This window comes from Pan paniscus, chromosome 13 (assembly GCF_029289425.2).
Source record: "Pan paniscus chromosome 13, NHGRI_mPanPan1-v2.0_pri, whole genome shotgun sequence".
Lineage (NCBI taxonomy): Eukaryota > Metazoa > Chordata > Mammalia > Primates > Hominidae > Pan > Pan paniscus.
Genome location: NC_073262.2, coordinates 2,663,320 through 2,674,857, shown reverse-complemented (window position 1 = coordinate 2,674,857; position 11,538 = coordinate 2,663,320).

Genomic DNA, 11,538 nt, shown 5'->3' with positions numbered 1-11,538 from the left:
ATTGCCGTGTAGGTATTTCCATGTGTATACAGATGGCATTGTAGATATTTCCATGTTTATACAGATGGTGGTGTAGATATTTCCATGTTTACACAGAAGACTGTATAGGTATTTCCATGTTTATACAGATGGCGGTGTAGCTATTTCCATGTTTATAGAGATAGCGGTGTAGATATTTCCATATTTACAGATAACGGTGTAGAAATTTCCATGTTTATACAGATAGCGGTGTAAATATTTCCATGTTTATACAGATCACGGTGTAGATATTTCCTTGTTTATACAAATAGCGGTGTAGTTATTTCCATGTTTATACAGATAGCGGTGTAGATATTTCCATGTATATACAGATGGCTGTGTAGATATTTCCATGTTTATACAGATGGCTTTGTAGATATTTCCATGTTTATACAGATGACTTTGTAGGTATTTCCATGTTTATACAGATGGCGGTGTAGATTTTCCATGTTTATAGAGATAGCTGTGTAGATATTTCCATGTTTATACAGATAGCGGTGTAGATAATTCCATGTTTATACAGATCGCGGTGTAGTTACTTCCATGTTTATACAGATAGCGGTGTTGTTATTTCCATGTTTTTACAGATATCGGTGTAGATATTTCCATGTTTACACAGATTGCGGTGTAGGTATTTCCATCTTTCTACAGATGGCAGTGTAGATATTTCCATGTTTATACACATGGCGGTGTAGATACTTCCATATTTATACAGATGTCTGTGTAGATATTTCCATGTGTATACAGATGGTATTGTAGATATTTCCATGTTTATACAGATGGTGGTGTAGATATTTCCCTGTTTACTCAGATGACTGTGTAGATATTTCCATGTTTTTACAGATGGCAGTGTAGATATTTCAATGTTTATAGAGATGGCACTGTAGATATTTCCATGTTTATACAGATCGCGGTGTAGATATTTCCATGTTTATACAGATAGCGGTGTAGATATTTCCATGTTTTTACAGATATCGGTGTAGATATTTGCATGTTTACACAGATTGCGGTGTAGATATTTCCATCTTTCTACAGATGGCATTGTAGATATTTCCATGTTTATACAGATGGCGGTGTAGATATTTCCATGTTTATATAGATGGTGGTGTAGATATTACCATGTTTATACAGAGAGCGGTGTAGATATTTCCATGTTTATACAGATAGCGGTGTAGATATTTCCATGTTTATATAGATAGCGGTGTAGGTATTTCCATGTTTATAGACATAGCGGTGTAGATATTTCCATGTTTATATAGATGCCGTTGTAGATATTTCCATGTTTATACTGATAGCGGTGTTGGTATTTCCACATTTATACAGATAGCGATGTAGATATTTCCATGTTTATACAGGTCGCGGTGCAGGTATTTATATCTTTATACAGACGGCATTGTAGATATTTCCTTATTCACACTGATGGCGGTGAAGATGTTTCCATGTTTATACAGATGGCGGAGTAGTTACTTCCATGTTTATGGAGATGGCAGTGTAGATATTTTCATGTTTATAGAGATGGCGGTGTAGATATTTCCGTGTTTTTAGAGATAGCAGTGTAGATATTTACATGTTTATACAGATGGCTGTTTAGATATTTCCATGTGTATACAGATGGCATTGTAGATATTTCCATGTTTATACAGATGACTGTATAGGTATTTCCATGTTTTTACAGATGGCAGTGCAGATATTTCCATGTTTATAGAGATAGCGATGTAGATATTTCCATGTTTGTACAGATGGCGGTGTTGATATTTCCATCTCTACACCGATGGCCGTGTAGATATTTCCATGTTTATACAGATGTCAGCGTAGTTATTTCCATGGACATGCAGATGGCGGTGTAGATATTTCCTTGTTTATACAGATAGCGGTGTAGATATTTCCATCTTTTTACATATGGTGGTGTAGATATTTCCGTGTTTATACACATGGCGGAGTAGATACTTCCATCTTTATGGAGATGGCAGTGTAGATATTTTCATGTTCATAGAGATGGCGGTGTAGATATTTCCATATTTATAGAGATAGCGGTGTAGATACTTCCATCTTTCTACAGATGGCAGTGTAGATATTTCCATGTTTATACAGATGGCCGTGTAGATATTTCCATATTTATACAGATGTCTGCGGAGATATTTCCATGTGTATACAGATGGAATTGTAGTTATTTCCATGTTTATACAGATGGTGGTGTAGATATTTCCATGTTTATTCAGATGACTGTGTAGATATTTCCATGTTTATACAGATGGCAGTGTAGATATTTCCATGTTCCTACACATGACTGTGTAGGTATTTCCATGTTTATACAGATGGCTTTGTAGCTATTTCCATGTCTATAGAGATAGCGGTGCAGATATTTCCATGATTATACAGTTAGCGGTGTATATATTTCCATGTTTATACAGATCGTGGTGTAGATGTTTCCATGTTTATACATATACCGGTGTAGATATTTCCATGTTTATACAGACCGCAGTGTAGATATTTCCATGTTTATAGAGATAGCAGTGTAGATATTTCCAAGTTTGTGCAGATGGCGGTGTTGATGTTTCCATCTATACACAGATTGCCGTGTAGGTATTTCCATGTGTATACAGATGGCATTGTAGATATTTCCATGTTTATACAGATGGTGGTGTAGATATTTCCATGTTTACACAGAAGACTGTATAGGTATTTCCATGTTTATACAGATGGCGGTGTAGCTATTTCCATGTTTATAGAGATAGCGGTGTAGATATTTCCATATTTACAGATAACGGTGTAGAAATTTCCATGTTTATACAGATAGCGGTGTAAATATTTCCATGTTTATACAGATCACGGTGTAGACATTTCCTTGTTTATACAAATAGCGGTGTAGTTGTTTCCATGTTTATACAGATAGCGGTGTAGATATTTCCATGTATATACAGATGGCTGTGTAGATATTTCCATGTTTATACAGATGGCTTTGTAGATATTTCCATGTTTATACAGATGACTTTGTAGGTATTTCCATGTTTATACATATGGCGGGGTAGATATTTCCATGTTTATAGAGATAGCTGTGTAGATATTTCCATGTTTATACAGATAGCGATGTAGATAATTCCATGTTTATACAGCTCGCGGTGTAGTTTCTTCCATGTTTATACAGATAGCGGTGTTGTTATTTCCATGTTTTTACAGATATCGGTGTAGATATTTCCATGTTTACACAGATTGCGGTGTAGATATTTCCATCTTTCTACAGATGGCAGTGTAGATATTTCCATGTTTATACACATGGCGGTGTAGATACTTCCATATTTATACAGATGTCTGTGTAGATATTTCCATGTGTATACAGATGGTATTGTAGATATTTCCATGTTTATACAGATGGTGGTGTAGATATTTCCCTGTTTACTCAGATGACTGTGTAGATATTTCCATGTTTTTACAGATGGCAGTGTAGATATTTCAATGTTTATAGAGATGGCACTGTAGATATTTCCATGTTTATACAGATCGCGGTGTAGATATTTCCATGTTTATACAGATAGCGGTGTAGATATTTCCATGTTTTTACAGATATCGGTGTAGATATTTCCATGTTTACACAGATTGCGGTGTAGATATTTCCATCTTTCTACAGATGGCATTGTAGATATTTCCATGTTTATACAGATGGCGGTGTAGATATTTCCATGTTTATATAGATGGTGGTGTAGATATTACCATGTTTATACAGAGAGCGGTGTAGATATTTCCATGTTTATACAGATAGCGGTGTTGATATTTCCATGTTTATATAGATAGCGGTGTAGGTATTTCCATGTTTATAGACATAGCGGTGTAGATATTTCCATGTTTATATAGATGCCGTTGTAGATATTTCCATGTTTATACTGATAGCGGTGTTGGTATTTCCACATTTATACAGATAGCGATGTAGATATTTCCATGTTTATACAGCTCGCGGTGCAGGTATTTATATCTTTATACAGACGGCATTGTAGATATTTCCTTATTCACACTGATGGCGGTGAAGATGTTTCCATGTTTATACAGATGGCGGAGTAGTTACTTCCATGTTTATGGAGATGGCAGTGTAGATATTTTCATGTTTATAGAGATGGCGGTGTAGATATTTCCGTGTTTTTAGAGATAGCAGTGTAGATATTTACATGTTTATACAGATGGCTGTTTAGATATTTCCATGTGTATACAGATGGCATTGTAGATATTTCCATGTTTATACAGATGACTGTATAGGTATTTCCATGTTTTTTCAGATGGCAGTGCAGATATTTCCATGTTTATAGAGATAGCGATGTAGATATTTCCATGTTTGTACAGATGGCGGTGTTGATATTTCCATCTCTACACCGATGGCCGTGTAGATATTTCCATGTTTATACAGATGTCAGCGTAGTTATTTCCATGGACATGCAGATGGCGGTGTAGATATTTCCTTGTTTATACAGATAGCGGTGTAGATATTTCCATCTTTTTACATATGGTGGTGTAGATATTTCCGTGTTTATACACATGGCGGAGTAGATACTTCCATCTTTATGGAGATGGCAGTGTAGATATTTTCATGTTCATAGAGATGGCGGTGTAGATATTTCCATATTTATAGAGATAGCGGTGTAGATACTTCCATCTTTCTACAGATGGCAGTGTAGATATTTCCATGTTTATACAGATGGCCGTGTAGATATTTCCATATTTATACAGATGTCTGCGGAGATATTTCCATGTGTATACAGATGGAATTGTAGTTATTTCCATGTTTATACAGATGGTGGTGTAGATATTTCCATGTTTATTCAGATGACTGTGTAGATATTTCCATGTTTATACAGATGGCAGTGTAGATATTTCCATGTTCCTACACATGACTGTGTAGGTATTTCCATGTTTATACAGATGGCTTTGTAGCTATTTCCATGTCTATAGAGATAGCGGTGCAGATATTTCCATGATTATACAGTTAGCGGTGTATATATTTCCATGTTTATACAGATCGTGGTGTAGATGTTTCCATGTTTATACATATACCGGTGTAGATATTTCCATGTTTATACAGACCGCAGTGTAGATATTTCCATGTTTATAGAGATAGCAGTGTAGATATTTCCAAGTTTGTGCAGATGGCGGTGTTGATGTTTCCATCTATACACAGATTGCCGTGTAGGTATTTCCATGTGTATACAGATGGCATTGTAGATATTTCCATGTTTATACAGATGGTGGTGTAGATATTTCCATGTTTACACAGAAGACTGTATAGGTATTTCCATGTTTATACAGATGGCGGTGTAGCTATTTCCATGTTTATAGAGATAGCGGTGTAGATATTTCCATATTTACAGATAACGGTGTAGAAATTTCCATGTTTATACAGATAGCGGTGTAAATATTTCCATGTTTATACAGATCACGGTGTAGACATTTCCTTGTTTATACAAATAGCGGTGTAGTTGTTTCCATGTTTATACAGATAGCGGTGTAGATATTTCCATGTATATACAGATGGCTGTGTAGATATTTCCATGTTTATACAGATGGCTTTGTAGATATTTCCATGTTTATACAGATGACTTTGTAGGTATTTCCATGTTTATACATATGGCGGTGTAGATATTTCCATGTTTATAGAGATAGCTGTGTAGATATTTCCATGTTTATACAGATAGCGGTGTAGATATTTCCATGTTTTTACAGATATCGGTGTAAATATTTCCATGTTTACACAGATTGCGGTGTAGATATTTCCATCTTTCTACAGATGGCAGTGTAGATATTTCCATGTTTATACACATGGCGGTGTAGATACTTCCATATTTATACAGATGTCTGTGTAGATATTTCCATGTGTATACAGATGGTATTGTAGATATTTCCATGTTTATACAGATGGTGGTGTAGATATTTCCCTGTTTACTCAGATGACTGTGTAGATATTTCCATGTTTTTACAGATGGCAGTGTAGATATTTCCATGTTTATAGATATGGCACTGTAGATATTTCCATGTTTATACAGATCGCGGTGTAGATATTTCCATGTTTATACAGATAGCGGTGTAGATATTTCCATGTTTTTACAGATATCGGTGTAGATATTTCCATGTTTACGCAGATTGCGGTGTAGATATTTCCATCTTTCTACAGATGGCATTGTAGATATTTCCATGTTTATACAGATGGCGGTGTAGATATTTCCATGTTTATATAGATGGTGGTGTAGATATTACCATGTTTATACAGAGAGCGGTGTAGATATTTCCATGTTTATACAGATGGCGGTGTAGATATTTCCATGTTTATATAGATAGCGGTGTAGGTATTTCCATGTTTATAGACATAGCGGTGTAGATATTTCCATGTTTATATAGATGCCGTTGTAGATATTTCCATGTTTATACTGATAGCGGTGTTGGTATTTCCACGTTTATACAGATAGCGATGTAGATATTTCCATGTTTATACAGCTCGCGGTGCAGGTATTTATATCTTTATACAGATGGCATTGTACATATTTCCTTATTCACACTGATTGCGGTGAAGATGTTTCCATGTTTATACAGATGGCGTAGTAGTTACTTCCATGTTTATGGAGATGGCAGTGTAGATATTTTCATGTTTATAGAGATGGCGGTGTAGATATTTCCGTGTTTTTAGAGATAGCAGTGTAGATATTTACATGTTTATACAGATGGCTGTTTAGATATTTCCATGTGTATACAGATGGCATTGTAGATATTTCCATGTTTATACAGATGACTGTATAGGTATTTCCATGTTTTTACAGATGGCAGTGCAGATATTTCCATGTTTATAGAGATAGCGATGTAGATATTTCCATGTTTGTACAGATGGCGGTGTTGATATTTCCATCTCTACACCGATGGCCGTGTAGATATTTCCATGTTTATACAGATGTCAGCGTAGTTATTTCCATGGACATGCAGATGGCGGTGTAGATATTTCCTTGTTTATACAGATAGCGGTGTAGATATTTCCATCTTTTTACATATGGTGGTGTAGATATTTCCGTGTTTATACACATGGCGGAGTAGATACTTCCATCTTTATGGAGATGGCAGTGTAGATATTTTCATGTTCATAGAGATGGCGGTGTAGATATTTCCATATTTATAGAGATAGCGGTGTAGATACTTCCATCTTTCTACAGATGGCAGTGTAGATATTTCCATGTTTATACAGATGGCCGTGTAGATATTTCCATATTTATACAGATGTCTGCGGAGATATTTCCATGTGTATACAGATGGAATTGTAGTTATTTCCATGTTTATACAGATGGTGGTGTAGATATTTCCATGTTTATTCAGATGACTGTGTAGATATTTCCATGTTTATACAGATGGCAGTGTAGATATTTCCATGTTCCTACACATGACTGTGTAGGTATTTCCATGTTTATACAGATGGCTTTGTAGCTATTTCCATGTCTATAGAGATAGCGGTGCAGATATTTCCATGATTATACAGTTACCGGTGTATATATTTCCATGTTTATACAGATCGTGGTGTAGATGTTTCCATGTTTATACATATACCGGTGTAGATATTTCCATGTTTATACAGACCGCAGTGTAGATATTTCCATGTTTATAGAGATAGCAGTGTAGATATTTCCAAGTTTGTGCAGATAGCGGTGTTGATGTTTCCATCTATACACAGATTGCCGTGTAGGTATTTCCATGTATATACAGATGGCATTGTAGATATTTCCATGTTTATACAGATGGTGGTGTAGATATTTCCATGTTTACACAGAAGACTGTATAGGTATTTCCATGTTTATACAGATGGCGGTGTAGCTATTTCCATGTTTATAGAGATAGCGGTGCAGATATTTCCATATTTACAGATAACGGTGTAGAAATTTCCATGTTTATACAGATAGCGGTGTAAATATTTCCATGTTTATACAGATCACGGTGTAGACATTTCCTTGTTTATACAAATAGCGGTGTAGTTGTTTCCATGTTTATACAGATAGCGGTGTAGATATTTCCATGTACATACAGATGGCTGTGTAGATATTTCCATGTTTATACAGATGGCTTTGTAGATATTTCCATGTTTATACAGATGACTTTGTAGGTATTTCCATGTTTATACAGATGGCGGTGTAGATATTTCCATGTTTATAGAGATAGCTGTGTAGATATTTCCATGTTTATACAGATAGCGGTGTAGATAATTCCATGTTTATACAGATCGCGGTGTAGTTTCTTCCATGTTTATACAGATAGCGGTGTTGTTATTTCCATGTTTTTACAGATATCGGTGTAGATATTTCCATGTTTACACAGATTGCGGTGTAGATATTTCCATCTTTCTACAGATGGCAGTGTAGATATTTCCATGTTTATACACATGGCGGTGTAGATACTTCCATATTTATACAGATGTCTGTGTAGATATTTCCATGTGTATACAGATGGTATTGTAGATATTTCCATGTTTATACAGATGGTGGTGTAGATATTTCCCTGTTTACTCAGATGACTGTGTAGATATTTCCATGTTTTTACAGATGGCAGTGTAGATATTTCAATGTTTATAGAGATGGCACTGTAGATATTTCCATGTTTATACAGATCGCGGTGTAGATATTTCCATGTTTATACAGATAGCGGTGTAGATATTTCCATGTTTTTACAGATATCGGTGTAGATATTTCCATGTTTACACAGATTGCGGTGTAGATATTTCCATCTTTCTACAGATGGCATTGTAGATATTTCCATGTTTATACAGATGGCGGTGTAGATATTTCCATGTTTATATAGATGGTGGTGTAGATATTACCATGTTTATACAGAGAGCGGTGTAGATATTTCCATGTTTATACAGATAGCGGTGTAGATATTTCCATGTTTATATAGATAGCGGTGTAGGTATTTCCATGTTTATAGACATAGCGGTGTAGATATTTCCATGTTTATATAGATGCCGTTGTAGATATTTCCATGTTTATACTGATAGCGGTGTTGGTATTTCCACGTTTATACAGATAGCGATGTAGATATTTCCATGTTTATACAGCTCGCGGTGCAGGTATTTATATCTTTATACAGATGGCATTGTAGATATTTCCTTATTCACACTGATGGCGGTGAAGATGTTTCCATGTTTATACAGATGGCGGAGTAGTTACTTCCATGTTTATGGAGATGGCAGTGTAGATATTTTCATGTTTATAGAGATGGCGGTGTAGATATTTCCGTGTTTTTAGAGATAGCAGTGTAGATATTTACATGTTTATACAGATGGCTGTTTAGATATTTCCATGTGTATACAGATGGCATTGTAGGTATTTCCATGTTTATACAGATGACTGTATAGGTATTTCCATGTTTTTACAGATGGCAGTGCAGATATTTCCATGTTTATAGAGATAGCGATGTAGATATTTCCATGTTTGTACAGATGGCGGTGTTGATATTTCCATCTCTACACCGATGGCCGTGTAGATATTTCCATGTTTATACAGATGTCAGCGTAGTTATTTCCATGGACATGCAGATGGCGGTGTAGATATTTCCTTGTTTATACAGATAGCGGTGTAGATATTTCCATCTTTTTACATATGGTGGTGTAGATATTTCCGTGTTTATACACATGGCGGAGTAGATACTTCCATCTTTATGGAGATGGCAGTGTAGATATTTTCATGTTGATAGAGATGGCGGTGTAGATATTTCCATATTTATAGAGATAGCGGTGTAGATACTTCCATCTTTCTACAGATGGCAGTGTAGATATTTCCATGTTTATACAGATGGCCGTGTAGATATTTCCATATTTATACAGATGTCTGCGGAGATATTTCCATGTGTATACAGATGGAATTGTAGTTATTTCCATGTTTATACAGATGGTGGTGTAGATATTTCCATGTTTATTCAGATGACTGTGTAGATATTTCCATGTTTATACAGATGGCAGTGTAGATATTTCCATGTTCCTACACATGACTGTGTAGGTATTTCCATGTTTATACAGATGGCTTTGTAGCTATTTCCATGTCTATAGAGATAGCGGTGCAGATATTTCCATGATTATACAGTTAGCGGTGTATATATTTCCATGTTTATACAGATCGTGGTGTAGATGTTTCCATGTTTATACATATACCGGTGTAGATATTTCCATGTTTATACAGACCGCAGTGTAGATATTTCCATGTTTATAGAGATAGCAGTGTAGATATTTCCAAGTTTGTGCAGATGGCGGTGTTGATGTTTCCATCTATACACAGATTGCCGTGTAGGTATTTCCATGTGTATACAGATGGCATTGTAGATATTTCCATGTTTATACAGATGGTGGTGTAGATATGTCCATGTTTACACAGAAGACTGTATAGGTATTTCCATGTTTATACAGATGGCGGTGTAGCTATTTCCATGTTTATAGAGATAGCGGTGTAGATATTTCCATATTTACAGATAACGGTGTAGAAATTTCCATGTTTATACAGATAGCGGTGTAAATATTTCCATGTTTATACAGATCACGGTGTAGATATTTCCTTGTTAATACAAATAGCGGTGTAGTTATTTCCATGTTTATACAGATAGCGGTGTAGATATTTCCATGTATATACAGATGGCTGTGTAGATATTTCCATGTTTATACAGATGGTTTTGTAGATATTTCCATGTTTATACAGATGACTTTGTAGGTATTTCCATGTTTATACAGATGGCGGTGTAGATATTTCCATGTTTATAGAGATAGCTGTGTAGATATTTCCATGTTTATACAGATAGCGGTGTAGATAATTCCATGTTTATACAGATCGCGGTGTAGTTACTTCCATGTTTATACAGATAGCAGTGTTGTTATTTCCATGTTTTTACAGATATCGGTGTAGATATTTCCATGTTTACACAGATTGCGGTGTAGATATTTCCATCTTTCTACAGATGGCAGTGTAGATATTTCCATGTTTATACACATGGCGGTGTAGATACTTCCATATTTATACAGATGTCTGTGTAGATATTTCCTTGTGTATACAGATGGTATTGTAGATATTTCCATGTTTATACAGATGGTGGTGTAGATATTTCCCTGTTTACTCAGATGACTGTGTAGATATTTCCATGTTTTTACAGATGGCAGTGTAGATATTTCAATGTTTATAGAGATGGCACTGTAGATATTTCCATGTTTATACAGATCGCGGTGTAGATATTTCCATGTTTATACAGATAGCGGTGTAGATATTTCCATGTTTTTACAGATATCGGTGTAGATATTTCCATGTTTACACAGATTGCGGTGTAGATATTTCCATCTTTCTACAGATGGCTTTGTAGATATTTCCATGTTTATACAGATGGCGGTGTATATATTTCCATGTTTATATAGATGGTGGTGTAGATATTACCATGTTTATACAGAGAGCGGTGTAGATATTTCCATGTTTATACAGATAGCGGTGTAGATATTTCCATGTTTATATAGATAGCGGTGTAGGTATTTCCATGTTTATA